The sequence below is a fragment of the Gracilinanus agilis genome, chromosome 2 (genome assembly GCF_016433145.1).
Source record: "Gracilinanus agilis isolate LMUSP501 chromosome 2, AgileGrace, whole genome shotgun sequence".
In the NCBI taxonomy this organism is placed as follows: Eukaryota; Metazoa; Chordata; class Mammalia; order Didelphimorphia; family Didelphidae; genus Gracilinanus; species Gracilinanus agilis.
In genome coordinates, this window is record NC_058131.1 from 40,417,382 (window position 1) to 40,432,777 (window position 15,396).

Below are 15,396 nucleotides of genomic sequence, written 5' to 3' on the forward strand. Positions count from 1 at the left end.
CTTCCTTCCTTCCTTCCTTCCTTCCTTCCTTCCTTCCTTCCTTCCTCCCTCCCTCCCTCCCTCTCTCCCTTTCTTCCTTTCCCTCCTTCCCTTTCTTCCCTTCCCTCCCTCCTTCCTTCATCCCTTCAACTCCATCCATTTCTTTCCCTTCTTCCCTTTCCTCCATCCCTCCTCTTCTTTCCTTCCTTCCTTCCTTTCTTCCTCCCTCTCTCCTTTCCTTCCCTTTCTTCCCTCACTCCTTCCTTCATCCCTTCAACTCCATCTTTCTTTCCCTTCTTCCCTTTCCTCCATCCCTCCTTCTTTCTTCCTTTCTTCCTTCCTTCTTTTCATCCTTTCTCATTATTTCTTTCTCTCTATCTTGTCTTTCTTCTCTTTTCTCCCTCCTCCCTCTCTCCCCTCTTTTCACTTTCTCCCTCTCCCCACTCTCTCTTTTCTTTCCTCTCTCTGTTTTTCCCTCTCCATTCAATATCTTTCAATCTTTGTCTTCTCTCCTCCCCCAGCCTCCAAACAAAAAGTAAACATTCCCTAGAAGTAGAAGTAAAATCATATCTACATCAAATATCAAGCCTTTGATTCAGGAACACTTAATTAAATGTTTGGATTGGCCTTCTTTGTTCTTGGAGCAGCCCAGAAGAACAAGAAGCATCAATAATCCAGATGCTGTTTCCTGGTAGAGGAGAAGGTGGGGTTCTAATCTGGCAGAACTCATTTGGACATCACCAATAATGATAGATTCAGGACAGCAACTATTTATTGGGAAACCTGTCGAGGGAGCACAAGAGTGAGATATTCTAAGAGAATTATTTATTCATCCTTCACTAGGCTGTTTCCTCTACTAATAATGATTACAGTCCCTCCAAGTTCTCTTGAGTAATTTTTTTTTCCATGTCTTCTCATAAATCCTCTATAAATGGCCCAAGCCAATGTTTTACAGGGCTTCCTCTGGACAGCAAGAGTTTTTCATCATTTTCTACGTACTCAATCTTGCTCCATTACAGGCCCATATCCTATAATTTGATGAAGTTTTAAAATAGTTTTATAGGCAAATTTTTATACATTTTATATGTAAATTTGGTAACATTTGGTAACATGACCCCTTACCACCCCTCATTCATCTCTCTTCTCTTCATTGCTTTGGGATCCCTCATAATGCTGATTTTTCAAGGAATATTGTGTTCCAAATCCAGAATTAGGAGAAACCTTAAAGATGAACTCTAACCTTTTCATTCCATAGATGAGGAAACTGAGGTCTGGGGACTGCTGAACCTTAATTTAAATTGTACCAGTAACCAAACTGGAATTCAAACCCTAGTGTACCAACTCTTTCACCAGTGTCCTTTCTACCCTACTATAAATGATGGGTTTTAATACAGCTTGGATCATTGGAAATGCTGGATAATTTTCCAATGACAATCTAAACCACTTTCTTACTCAGTTCTGTACTGGCTCTTTGTTCACTTGCAGTGGTTGTTCAAGATATGTTGTACTGGGGTCAGGGAAGAAGGTAGCTAGGTAGGTCAGTAGATTGAGAACCAGACCTAAAGACAGGAGGTTCTGTGTTCAAATTTGGCCTCAGACACTTACTAGCTGTGTGAGTCTGGGCAAGTCACTTCATCCCTATTGCCTAGCCCTTACTGCTCTTCTGTCTCAGAACCAACACTTGTATCAATTCTAAGAAAGACAGTAAGAGTTTAAAAAAAATAATAATATGTACCAATGGACTAATGTTCATACATTCACATGTCATAATCTGGGCAAAAACATTTTTCAACTATTACATTTTTCTTGTCTGATTCTCTAGACAAATTTTATCCTTTCATCAATACTATGCAATGTAGACATCATTATGTCATAAACATAAAAGCTGGTGGCCCCTTAGGACCATACCTAGAGAGCTCTCCTGCATATAGAATTGCCCCTGAGATGACTTGATCATTAATAAAGGATCTAGTGCACATTTTCCTATTTATTCTGATTAGGTTGTCTTAGTAGAGGCAGAAAAGGAAAGTGCCTCCAGGGAGCTTTTGCTTCACTTAAGTGGTCCATGGAGAGAAAAATTTAATTTCAACATTTAATTACTGTATTTATAGAGTGTCTCCCATTGTATCTGGTATTCAAGGTAGATAGAAGAAAGTATGCTGTTGTCATTTCCATCAAGGATTCTAGAATTAGAAGGCAAGATCCACAAGCATAAAACGAAAAAACTTCAGTGTCCTATGTGACTAGTATGTTGGCAAATGGTAGATTCTTTTTATTTAAATTTATTTATTTAATTAATTAATTTAGAATATTTTTCCATGGTTACATGAATCATGTTCTTTCCCTACCTTTTTCCCTTCCCCCTCCCAAAGCAATTCCCCTGGATTTTACATGTATCACTTTTCAAAACCCATTTCCATATTATTAATATTCGCAATAGTGATCATTTAAACTCAACACCCTAAATCATATCCCCATTGAATCATGTGATCAATCATCTGTTTTTCTTTTGCATTTCAGCTCCTACAGTTCTTTTTCTGGATGTGCATAGCATTCTTTCTCATAAGTCCCTCAGAATTGTCCTGGAGCATTGCATGTTGCTAGTAGAGAAGTCCATTACATTTGATTGTGCCACAATGCATCAGTTTCTATGTACAATGTTCTTCTGGTTCTGTTCCTTTCTTTCTGCATCAGTTCCTGGAGGTCTTTCCAATTCACATAGAAATCTTCCAGTTCATCATTTCTTTCAGCACAATAGTATTCCATCATGAACAGATACCACAATTTGTTCAGTCATTCCCCAATTGAAGGACCCCCCCCCCTCATTTTCCAAATTTTTGCCACCACAAAGAGTGCAGTTCTGAATATTTTTGCACATGTATTTTTTCCTATTAGCTCTTTGGGATATAAACCAAGCAGTGGTATGGCTGGATTGAAGGGCAGACAGTCTTTTAAAGCCCTTTGGGCATAGTTCCAAATTGCCATCTAGAATGGTTGTATTAATTCACAACCCCACCAGCAATGCATTAATGTCCCAATTTTGCCACATCCCCTCCAACATTTATTAGTTTCCTTTGCTGTCATATTGATCAATCTGCTAGGTATGAGGTGGTACCTCAATGTTGTTTTGATTTGCATTTCTCTAATTATGAGAGATTTAGAACACTTTTTCATGTGCTTATTGATAGTTTTGATTTCTTTATCTGAAAACTGCCTCTTCATGTCTTTTGCCCATTTATCAATTGGGGAATGGCTTGGTTTTTTGTACAATTGATTTAGCTACTCATAAATTTGAGAAATTAGACCTTTCAAAGGTCTTTGTTATAAAGGTTTTTTCCCAATTTGTTTCCTCCCTTCTAATTTTGGTTGCATTGGTTTTGTTTGTTCAAAACTTTTTGAATTTAATGTAATCAAAATTACTCATTTTACATTTTGTAATATTCTCTTCTCTTACTTGGTCTTAAGTTCTTTCTTTTCCCATAGATCTGACAGGTATATTATTCTATGCTCAACTAATTTACTTATAGTTTCCTTTATATTTGTCATTTACCCATTCTGAATATATCTTGGTATAGGGTGTGAGATGTTGATCTAAACCTAATCTCTCCCATACTGTTTTCCAATTTTTTTTTTTAAACCCTTGTACTTCGGTGTATTGTCTCATAGGTGGAAGATTGGTAAGGGTGGGCAATGGGGGTCAAGTGACTTGCCCAGGGTCACACAGCTGGGAAGTGGATGAGGCCGGGTTTGAACCTAGGACCTCCCGCCTCTAGGCCTGACTCTCACTCCACTGAGCTACCCAGCTGCCCCTGTTTTCCAATTTTCCCAGGAGTTTTTGTCAAATAGTGGGTTCTTGTCCCAAAAGCTGGAATCTTTGGGTTTATCATACAGTATCTTGCTGAGGACATTTACCTCAAGTCTATTCCATTGATCCTCCTTTCTGTCTCTTAGCCAGTATCATATTAGTTTTTTTTCTTTTTTTTTTTCTTTCTTTTAAACCCTTAACTTCTGTGTATTGACTTTATAGGTGGAAGATTGGTAAGGGTAGGCAATGGGGGTCAAGTGACTTGCCCAGGGTCACACAGCTGGGAAGTGTCTGAGGCCGGATTTGAACCTAGGACCTCCTGTCTCTAGGCCTGGCTCTCAATCCACTGAGCTACCCAGCTGCCCCCAGTATCATATTGTTTTGATGACCACTGCTTCATAGTACAGTTTAAGATATGATACTTCCTTCATATTTTTTCATTAGTTCCCTTGATGTTCTTTATCTTTTTTCCTTTCAAATGAACTTGGTTATAAATTTTTCTAATTCAATTAAAAATGTTTCTTGATAGTTTGATAGGTATGGCACTGAATAAGTACATTAATTTGGGTAGGATTGTCATTTTATATTAGCTCATCCTACCCATGAGCAATTAATGTTTTTCCAATTATTCAGATCTAGTTTTAATTGTGTGGAAAGTGTTTTGTAGTTGTATTCATATAATTCCTGTGTTTATCTTGGCAAATAGATTCCTAAATATTTTATATTGTCTAGGGTGATTTTAAATGGAATGTCTCTTTCTAACTCTTGCTGCTGAGTTGTGTTAGAAACATATAGAAATTCTGATGATTTATGTAGGTTTATTTTGTGTCCTGCAACTTTGTTAGAATTGTTGATTATTTCCATTAACTTTTTAGTTGATTCTCTAGGATTCTTTAAGTAGACCATTATATCATCTGCAAAGAGTGATAGTTTAGTCTCCTCATTACCAACTTTAATCCAGTCAATTTATTTTTCTTCTCTAATTGCTACTGCTAGCATTTCTAGTACAATATTAAATAATAGAGGTGATAATGGGCATCCTTGCTTTACTCCTGATCTTATTGGGAAGGCTTCTAAAATCCCCATTGCAGATGATGCTTGCTGATGATATTAAATATATACTGTTTATTATTTTGAGGAAAGGCCCATATATTCCTATACTTTCTAGTATTTTCAGTAAGAATGAGTGTCGTATTTTGTCAAAGGCCTTTTCTGCATCTATTGATATAATCATGTGATTTCTGTTGGTTTGGTTGTCAATATGGATTCCCTAATATTAAACCAACTTTATATTCCTGGTATAAATCGCACCTGATCATAGTGAATAATCCTCATGATCACATGCTGGAGTCTTTTTGCTAATATTCTATTTAAGATTTTTGCATCTATGTTCATTAGGGAGATTGGTCTATAGCTTTCTTTCTCTGTTTTTTGGCTACCTGGCTTTGGAATCAGTACCATATTTGCATCATAAAAGGAATTTGGTAAAACTCCTTCTTTGCTTATTTTGTCAAATAGTTTGTATAGTATTGGGATTAGTTGTTCTTTGAAGGTTTGATAGAATTCACTTGTGAATCCATCTGACTCTGGGGATTATTTCTTAGGGAGTTCCTTGATGGCTTGTTCAATTTGTTTCCCTGAGATGAGATTGTTTAAGTATGCTATTTCCTATTTTGTTAATCTAGGCAATTTACATTTTTGTAAATATTCACCCATTTCACCTAGATTGTCATATTTTTGCCATATAATCGAGCAAAATAGTTCTTAATAATTACCTTAATTTCCTCATCATTAGAGGTGAGGTCACCATTTACATCTTTGATACAATTAATTTGATTTTCTCCTTTTTTAAATTAGATTAACCAGTACTTTATCCATTTTATTTCTTTTTCAAAGTACAAGCTACTAGTTTTATTTATTAGTTCAATAGTTCTTTTACTTTCAATTTTATTAATTTCTCCTTTGATTTTTTGGATTTCCAAATTAGTTTTTATCTGGGGATTTTTATTTTTTTAATTTTTAATTTTTCCAAAGGTGAGGTTGCTTTTATTTTATTTTTTAATTTTGAATATTTTCCCATAGTTACATGTTTTATGTTATTTCCCTCTCCCCTAAACCTCCCCACTCCCTGTAGCCGAAAACACAGTTCCACTGGGTTTTACATGTATCATTGGTTAAGACCTAATTCCATATTATTGATAGTTGGACTAGAATTATCATTTAGTGTCTGCATCCCCAATAATATTCCCATCAGGCCATGTGATCAAGCAGTTGTTTTTCTTCTGTGTTTCTACTCCCACAGTTCTTCCTCTAAGTGTATCTAATTTTCTTTCTCATAAGTCTATCTGGGTTTTTTTTATTTGTTCTCTTTCAATTTTTCTTAATTTGCATACCCAATTCATTGACCTCTTCCCTCTCTGATTTGTTGATATATGTACTCAGGGATATAAATTTTCCCACGAATACTACTTTGTTTACATCCCATAGATTTTGATATATTGTTTCCTCATTATCATTCTCTTCAATGAAATCATTGTTTCTATGATTTGTTCTTTAAGCAACCAATTTTGAAGAATCATATTATTTAATTTCTAATTTATTTTTGATTTGCCTCTCCATGTACCCTTATTAATTATAATTTTTATTGCATTGTGATCTGGAAAAGTTGCATTTATTATTTCTACTTTTTGGTATTTTTTTGCAATATTTTTATGCCCTAGTACATGGTGAATTTTTGTGATTGTACCATGTGCTGCTGAAAAAGTGTATCCCTTTTTGTCCCTATTTATTTTTCACCATATATCTATTAACTCTAATTTTTCCAAGATTTCATTTACTTCTCTTCCTTCTTATTTATGTTTTGGTTTGATTTATATAGATCTGATAGAGGAAGTTTGAGATCTCCCACTAGTATAGTTTTACTATCTATTTCCAATCGTTTCTCCTTTAAAAATCTGGATGCTATACCACTTGGTGTATACATATTGTGAGTACTGATATTTCTTAATTGATATACTACCTCTTATCAGGATGTAATTACCTTCCTTATCTCTTAATCAAATCTATTTTTACTTTGGCTTCCTCAGATGTCATGATTGTCACTCCTGCCTTCTTTTTCTCACTTGATGCCCAATAAATTTTGCTCCAGCCTCTTACCTTTACCTTGTGTGTGTCTACCTGATTCATGTGTGTCTCTTGTAGACAACATATGGTAGGATTTTAGTTTCTAATCCACTCTGCTATCTGCTTCCATTTTGTGGGTGAGTTCATCCCATTCCCATTGAGAGTTATGATTACCACCTGTGTATTCCCCATCATTTTGATTTTCTCTTTTAGTCCTGTCCTTTCTTCTTTCACTATTTCCTTCTATACCAGTGTTTTGCTTTTAATCAGCCGTCCCTTTTCCCCACCCTTATTTTACTTTCCTTCCCACCCCCTCACTTCTTATTCCCTTCTTATTTTTCACTAAGGTCTATTAATTGCTACACACACACACACACACACACACACACACACACACACACACACACACATCTTTCCCTCCCTTTTAATACTCCCCAACCACTCCCCTCTTTCATTATTCTCTCTCAACTTCCCTGTAGGGGAAGATAGAATTCTATTCCCCAGTAGATCTGGCCACTCTTCCCTCTCAGAACTGAATTCCAAAGAGAGTAAGGTTTAAATATTACCCATTAGCACTCTCTTCCTCTCCTTCTTATAACAGTATTCTTCTCCCCACCCCCTACCACGTGCCTCTTTATGTGGTATAATTTATCCTATCCTTCTTCTTCGTTCAAGTTTCTCTTAGTACCATCCTCTATTCCCACCCCATTTTTTTACATATCATCTTAAACAACTTAGCACCACAACCTCTGCCTATGCATAATTCTTCTATCTACTATGATAATGAAGACAATTTTAAAGAGTTGCAGATATCATTTTTCCATATAAAAATATAATAAATTTAACCTTACTGAAGCCCTTAAAATTTTTTCCCCTTCTTTCTTGTTTACCTTTTTATGGTTCTCTTGAATTTTGTATTTTGACATCAAATTTTCCATTTACTTCTGGTCTTTTCTTTAGGAATGCTTGGAAATATACTTTCATGAAAGTATATAGCCAGTTTACATTGGTAAGTGATTCTTGGTTGTAGACCCAATTTTCTTGCCTTCCTGAATATCATATTCCACACCTTGTGGTCCTTTAGTGTGGAAGGTGCCAGATTCTGTGTAATCCTAATTGGGGCTCTGCTCCTTGATATCTGAATTATCTCTTTCTGGCTGCTTGAAATATTTTCTCCTTGGACTTGGAGCTCTTGAATTTGGCTATTACATTTCTAGGGGTTATCTTTTGAGAATTTAATGTAGAGGGTGATCTATGGATTCTTTCTATGTCTATTCTGCACTCTTGTTTAAGAATATCAGAGTAATTTTCTTGGATAATTTCTCATAATATAATGTCAAGGCTTTTATTTTTTTTCCCCATGCTTTCAGGTAGACCAATAATTCTTAAATTTTCTCTCCTGGATCTGTTTTCTAGGTTGATTTTCTTTTCAATTTCATGTTTCCTTCTATTTCATCATTCTTTTGATTTTGCTTTATTAATTCTTGCTGTCATGTGAGATTATTAGCTTCTATTTGCCCAATTCTAGTTGTTGAAGACTTATTTTCAGCTATGATCTTTTGATTTTCCTTTTTGGTTTGGTCTATCCTTCTTTTCTTGGCTTCCAGCATGTCAATTCCGGTCTCCAATTTGCCTATTACTTCATTTGATTTCTGTGCCTCTTTTTTCATGTGGGCAATTTTTTCTTTTAAGCTCTTATTTTCCCTTTTAATTACTTTCATTTCTTTTTCCTACTTTTCCCTCCATTTTTCTTCTATCTTTCTTACTTTGTTCTTAAACTCCTTTTTGAGTTCCTTGAGAACCTGTGACCAGTTTCCATTTTTTTTGAAAGTTTGAATGTATTTGCTTGTCATTTTCTGATGTTGCTTCTGTATTTTGCTCTTTTTCTCTATAGAAATTATACAGGGTCAAAAGCTTTTTTTGCTGCTTATTTCTTTTGCTACTTATGGATTGCAGTTCCTGCATGTTGGTGAACATTGCTTTCTTAGCTTCTGTCTCACAGGGATTTGCCTTGGTAGTATCTTCCAGGCAATTCTTTGTGTAGTGTACTTTAAAGAGTTTTGTCCTGAGGCTATTTTTCCAGTCCCTGCCACCTCTATTGTGGCCAGCCTTGTTTCTGCCCAATCTCTGTGCTTTGATGCCCAGGCTCTGCACTCTTCAGTCTTGGGTCCCAAGTCTCACTGCCAAGGCCTTGCACTGTCCTTAGGGGCAAGCCTCAGCTGGCCCCAGAGAATTCAGAGCTTGCCAAGCCCTCGCTCTGACTCTGGCACAGTAGGTGTTATGGGTGAGGGGTGATCAGCTTGCACTTTGATAAGCATAATTTTGCCCCCTTATAGAATGGAAATCCCCTAATATTGCCTATCTTTAAGGCTGTATCCCATGGGAAAGCCCCTTTACTCATCCAATTTCGATTTCTATCCTTTTGAGATGCTTTGTATTGGTTGGAAGAAGATTCTGCTCTTCTCTAGCCATTTTAGCTCTGCTTCACAAATGGTATCTAGGAACCATTAGAGTTCAGAGAAGTGATAAACCTCTGTAGACCAGTCCCTCCTTCTAGACACTCTCTCCTCCCTGGCTTTTCATGTCACCATGTTCTTGTGGTTTCCCTCCTTCCTGTCTGACTGCTCTGCTCTTCAGCCTCCTTCACTGAAGAAATATCATCTGGGTCTTCCCCTCCACCCCTCTTTCTTGGGTGTATATGCCATGTACTGAACCCTCCTATCTCACTTTGTATTCCCTTTGGGTGATCTGATCTGATCACATGGTTCATGATCATTTCCATGTTAATAATAACCATATCTTTTGGGAGCTCCAAACCCAAATCACCAATGAACCAACTGCCCCCTAGATATCTCACCTGATGCCACAAAAGCATCTCAAACACATGTCCAAAATGGAACTCATTGTCCTCTCTCTCTAAAACTCACTTCTTTTTCTAACTTCCCAATTTTATCAAAGACACCATCATGTATCCAGGCACCTAAGTTCCAGACCTTGAGATCATGTTCAGCTCTTTGCTTTTCCTTATTCTCACAAATCTGACCCATTACCAAGTCCTGTCATTTCTATCTCTAAGATATTTCTCTCACCTGCCAGTTAATTAGCATTTATTAAGTGACTACTAGTTCAAACCCTAGCTATGTGACTCTGGGCATGTCACTTAACCCCATTTGCCTCAGTTTGCTCTTCTATAAAATGGCGAACAACTTCAGTATCTCTTTTTTTTAAATCCATACCTTCTGTCTTAGAATCACTACTATATATTAGTTCCAAGGTAGAAGAGTGGCAAGAGCTAGGCAATGGGGGTCAAGTGGCTTGCCCAGGGTCACCCAGCTAGGAAGTTTCTGAGGCCAGATTTGAACCCAGGAACTTCTGTCTCTAGGTCCGGCTCTCAATCCACTGAACTACCCAGCTGCCCCCTTCAGTATATTTTTCATGAAAATCTCAAATAGGGTCATGAATAGTCAGATCTAACAACAGCAACCTAAATTATTACATTAGCTCCCCAATCTATCTCCCTAGCTCCAGTCTCTTTCCTCTCCAGCCCATATTTTATACAGCTGCAAATTAGTGCTCTGCTCCTCAAGGAACTTTAGGGATCCCCTATTACCTCTAGGAAAGAATACATACTTTTTTGACATTTAAATACCTCTTCCATTTGGCTCCAGTCTCTTCTCCCAGACAGCTCACATGTTAATTCCCCTCATGAACTCTGCTTTCCAGCCAAACTGGTTTTGTTTGCTATTTCCCTTGTCTGGAATGCACTCACTCCTCATTTTTGTCTCTCCTTCAAAAACTAGCTCAAGTGCCACCTCTAAGAGGAGGCAGTCCCTGAGTGCTTCAGTTGTTGGAGCTCTTCCCCTATTACCCCAACAAAATTATTTTGTATTGACTTCTTTGTGTACAGAGCATAAACTCCTAGAGGGCCAGGCAGGCAGGGCTTGGGCTACTTTTTCTTTTTTCTTTTTTCCCCCTCATTCTCATGGCCTTCATGATACTATGATATCTGACAAATAATAAGAACCCAATTACTCAATTAAATTCAATGGAATCCAAATGAGTTGAAATGCTATGGGAAGACTTTTTGGAAGGGCACTGAAGGATAGGTGGACAGAACAGAAGCAAAGCTTCTGGGGGAGGAATGTGTTGAGGGAGACTGTGAGAAGATCATAGAATTTGAGTAATTTAATCCAATGGCTTCCAATTTCATTCAGCTGTGTCTGACTCTTGGTGAACCCATTTGGGATTCTGGTTTTCTTGGCAAAGATACTAGAGTGGTTTGCCATTTCCTTCTCCAACTCATTTTACAGATGAGGAAACAGAGGCAAACATGGTTAGGTGACTTGGCCAAGGTCACACTTAGTAAATCTGAGGCCTGATTTGAACTTAGGAAGATGAGTCTTCCTAGCTTTATCCATTGAGCCACTTAGCTGCCTATAGTCCCCCCACTGTGGGTTCCAGGCAGTCCTGAGGTCCATGAATACATATGCCTAAAAGGCAGGGGTCCTAGTCTTAAGTATGTCTCTATCAGTCTCCCAAAGTGAGAGCCTATTCCCTCATTTTGAAGTGCAAATGAAGGAATCTTTGCAGGATGTATATTCATGTTCCTTCTGAGCAGGGACTCCTTGTTTTTTTTTTTTTTGTCTTTGAGTAGTGCCTAAGGGCACAAAGAAAACCAAGATAGTTATTACCAGGATTGAATTTGGACTTTGGAGGGCCCAGATTCAAATTCTGACAAAAACTCTTAATAGCTATGTGATCATTGAAAACTTACTAAATTCTCTGGTTTTCATTTTTATCTATAAAATGAGGGGTCTGAATGAAATGACCTCTAGTACCTTTCCAGCTCTAAACCTCTCATCCTATGAATGTGACACCAGGCAAGTCACTTAAACCTATTTGCCTCAGTTTCCCCATCTGTTAAATGAGCTACAAAAGGACTCCACTACCAACCACTCTAGTATTTTTGCCAAGAAAATCTCAAATGGGATCACAAAGAGTCAGAAATGACTAAAGCAACTGAACAACAACAAAATGGATAGAATACATAAAGTTAAAATTTATATTCCTGGAATTGAATATGTGAATCCATAAACAAACAAGCATCCCCTCCGCACAATGAAAGTCTCCATGATTTTTTTCCTCCCACAGGCAAGATCAGAGACATTTATAAAACAAAAATGTATTTTTCAGGCAGACCATGGGAAAAAAAACCACACCTTTCAAACAATAGAAAGCAGTTCCTGACGTCTCTCTGTTCAAAAGGCACTGAACCCATTGCTATCAAATATAAATAGATGCTGATATTATTAATAAAATATAAATTCATTTGAAAGCAATGCTGAATTTCAATAGCTTTTTCTTATGTATTTTCTCAATTAGTAGATTCTAATAATACAATTTCTGCCACATGGGGTTTATGGATTTCTTTGATGTTAAAAAGTCTTGAAAACATTGGGAATTACCCAACTAGTCCTTCCCACCCCTACTTTTTTTATAGAAGAGAAAACTAGGGTGCAGAAAAGTCAGTCAATTAGTGAGTCAACAAGCATTTATTACTAAGGGTTTACTATGTGTCAGGCACTGTGCTAAGTGATGATACAAAGAGAGGGGAAAAGTCTCTGCCTTTGAAGAGCTCATAGTCTAATGATGGGGACTACATGGAATTAATGAGGCACCTACAAGATGTATAGTCATTGGAGACAAGATTCAAACCCAGCCTCTCTGCCCCTGAGATCTAGCTTCCTTCCAGCAAACTCTCAGTACATAACCAGTCAGGCTAGAGCAGAAAGCCTGCCTTAGACAGTGATGGGAAATTAGAGTTGAGTTGAAAGAAAGCATTTCAGAACCTCTGGACACACTGTTGTGTTATATTATGATGACTTCTCAATCAGTAAATCAGTCAAGAAACATTTATTTAGAACCTACTATGTGTCAGACACTGTACTCCTCAGGATGCCTTGGGACAATAGAGCTGTTCTTTAAACCCTTACCTTCTGTTTTAGAATCAATACTGTGTATTGGTTCCAAGAAGAGTGGTTAGGGCTAGGCAATGGGGGTTAAGTGACTTGCCCAGGGTCACACAGCTAGGAAGTAGGGGAGGTCAGATTTGAACCCAGGACCTCTGGTTCCTAACCCTGGCTCTCAATTCTTTGAGCCACCTAGCTACCCAATGGACAATCAAGTTTTGACCACAAGTTGAGGAGTATTCCAGATTAACATTTCATAAATGCCCATTGACTTGACTTCCTGAGGGTGAGAGTTCCTGTCACTAACTCTGCTTTTCAATCAACAAACATTTGTTAAGCACCTACTATGTGCTTGATATGTGCAAGCCAGAGTGTCAGGTTTACCTGCTAGTCCCTATCCTGTGCCAGCTTACATGCCATGCCCTTGGAGGGATTCAATAAATACCCAGCCCCCAAGAAAAGGGAGAGAGTGCATCAGCCCATGAGCATCTTGCAGTTTACATCCTAATGGGGAAAGACAACATGTCAAAGGGGAGCTGAAAAGTGGGGCAGAGGGTGGGGGGTGGGGGTGGGTAGTGGGAGGAACCCAGGGTTGTGGTGCTTAAAACTGGAGCCGAGGATAAGGGATGCTGATGGAGGAAGCGCTAGGAAGAACTCACTGGCGGGAGGAGCCCTCAGGGGAGGAGGCAGAAGGCATAGCGACTGACTAAGCCGGGAGAATCAGGGCATTAGCAGCTTGGTAGGGGATGGGATGGGGAGCAGACAGGGCTATCCAGTGATGGCATCCAAACTGAGCCTCGATGGATACCAAAGAGTCTCAAGAGGGTAGAGGGGAGTATTGCAAGCAGTGGGAACTGGGGGAGGGAGGAGAAGCCAATGCCTCCCCCCACTCCCCCCTCATTCCCTCACATCTTGCTTCTCTGCAGTCAGTAGAGAGTAACTGCTCTCGTCTCCTTTCTGCTCCCATTTCTCCACATTTTTACTGTCTCTGTCTACCACACAGTTTCTTGGTCATCATGTGAGATTTCCCTTTAAGATGTGCTGGAGCAAGTGGTACAGATTTATCCTCATGCCTGGAGGGTGAAAAAATGTTGAAAAACACAGCTCTAGATTTCCCCACCCCCACCCCAACCCTTTGCAAATGGAGCTTTTTTTTTTTCTTTCTTTCTCTAAGAACCTGCCAGCTTTAGGAGGGATGACCGGAGTTAGAGCTGGAAGGGTCCCTAGGGATGATCTTCTAGTCTAACCTCCTCATTTTACAGATGAAGAAACTGAGGCCAAGACAGGGGAAATAACTTGTTCCAAAACGGTTCCAACATTCTACGATTTTTTTTTTTGCTTTTAAATTTAGAAATTTATTCTGCTAAATTCATAAATTTAACATAGCTTTTTTAAAAAGCAAAAACCAGAAATCAAGATCAAAAGCCCATAAGGCATCATCTTCAAGATCAGTCCAACCCATACTTATGGACCGAGGCAATTGAAGAGTCCTAGGCAGGCTCCTATTGTAAATGACCTATTCGAAGAGTTTAGCTACAAAGAGCAGAAGGTATGGGACCACGAGTAGTTGAAAGGATTAAGTGAGGGTTTTTTCAGGACAGAGGAGCCATGGCATGTTTATAGACAGTAGAGGATATCAGTAAAAAGGGAGAGATGGAAGAAAAGGGAGAGCAGGAATGAGAGGGGACAATCTATTGGATGAGATGGGATGGGATGGACAGGCTAGGCAAGGCCACTTCATTATGTGGAACAAGTCTGAAGGAGGAGAGAGTGACAGAGAGGAAGTTTGCTGTCTTTGGAACAGGAGTTCCCGAAGGCACAGATGGACAGCTAGGTGGAGATGGGATATAACTTTGGGGTGGGAGGGATGGGAAGATGGGAACGAGGAAATGAGTGGTAGGGGGTATGGAATGGGGCTTGGATAATGATCTATAAGAGTTCAGAGATCTTGAGATGTGAAGTGTTTGAGAATGTTCATCACTGAGTTCATCGTTGAGTAGACAGCACCACGGCTCTACCCTCAAAGGACAGGTAGAATGGAAGGTGGGAAGCCTGAAGTCTAAGAGAAGATTTTTCTTCTTTGCACTGGAGGTTCTCCATATGCCAGCTGGGAGATTGGACTGGCAGCAGAAGGTAGAAAATGCCTTGTGCTGGTACAGATGGAAGTGGTTGCTTTGGGGCAGATGGAAGATCCCTGCCCTGGTCTCAAGCAGTCTTTTCTTGGGGAACATACTGTGCTGAGCAGGAGATGGAAGGCTCAGGAAGATGGGACACTCTAGTTCAAATATGACCTCTGTATGACTCTGGATAAGTCATTTCAGCTCTATCTGCCTCAGTTTTCTCAACTGCAAAATGGGGATGATGATAACTATGAAGATCAAATGAGAAAATATTTGTAAACCCCTTGTTACACAGTAGGCACTAATAAATAAATGCTTGTTCCCTTTCCTGGGCTTCAGTTTCTCTCTCTCTCTCTCTCTCTCTCTCTCTCTCTCTCTCTCTCTCTCTCTCTCTCTCTCT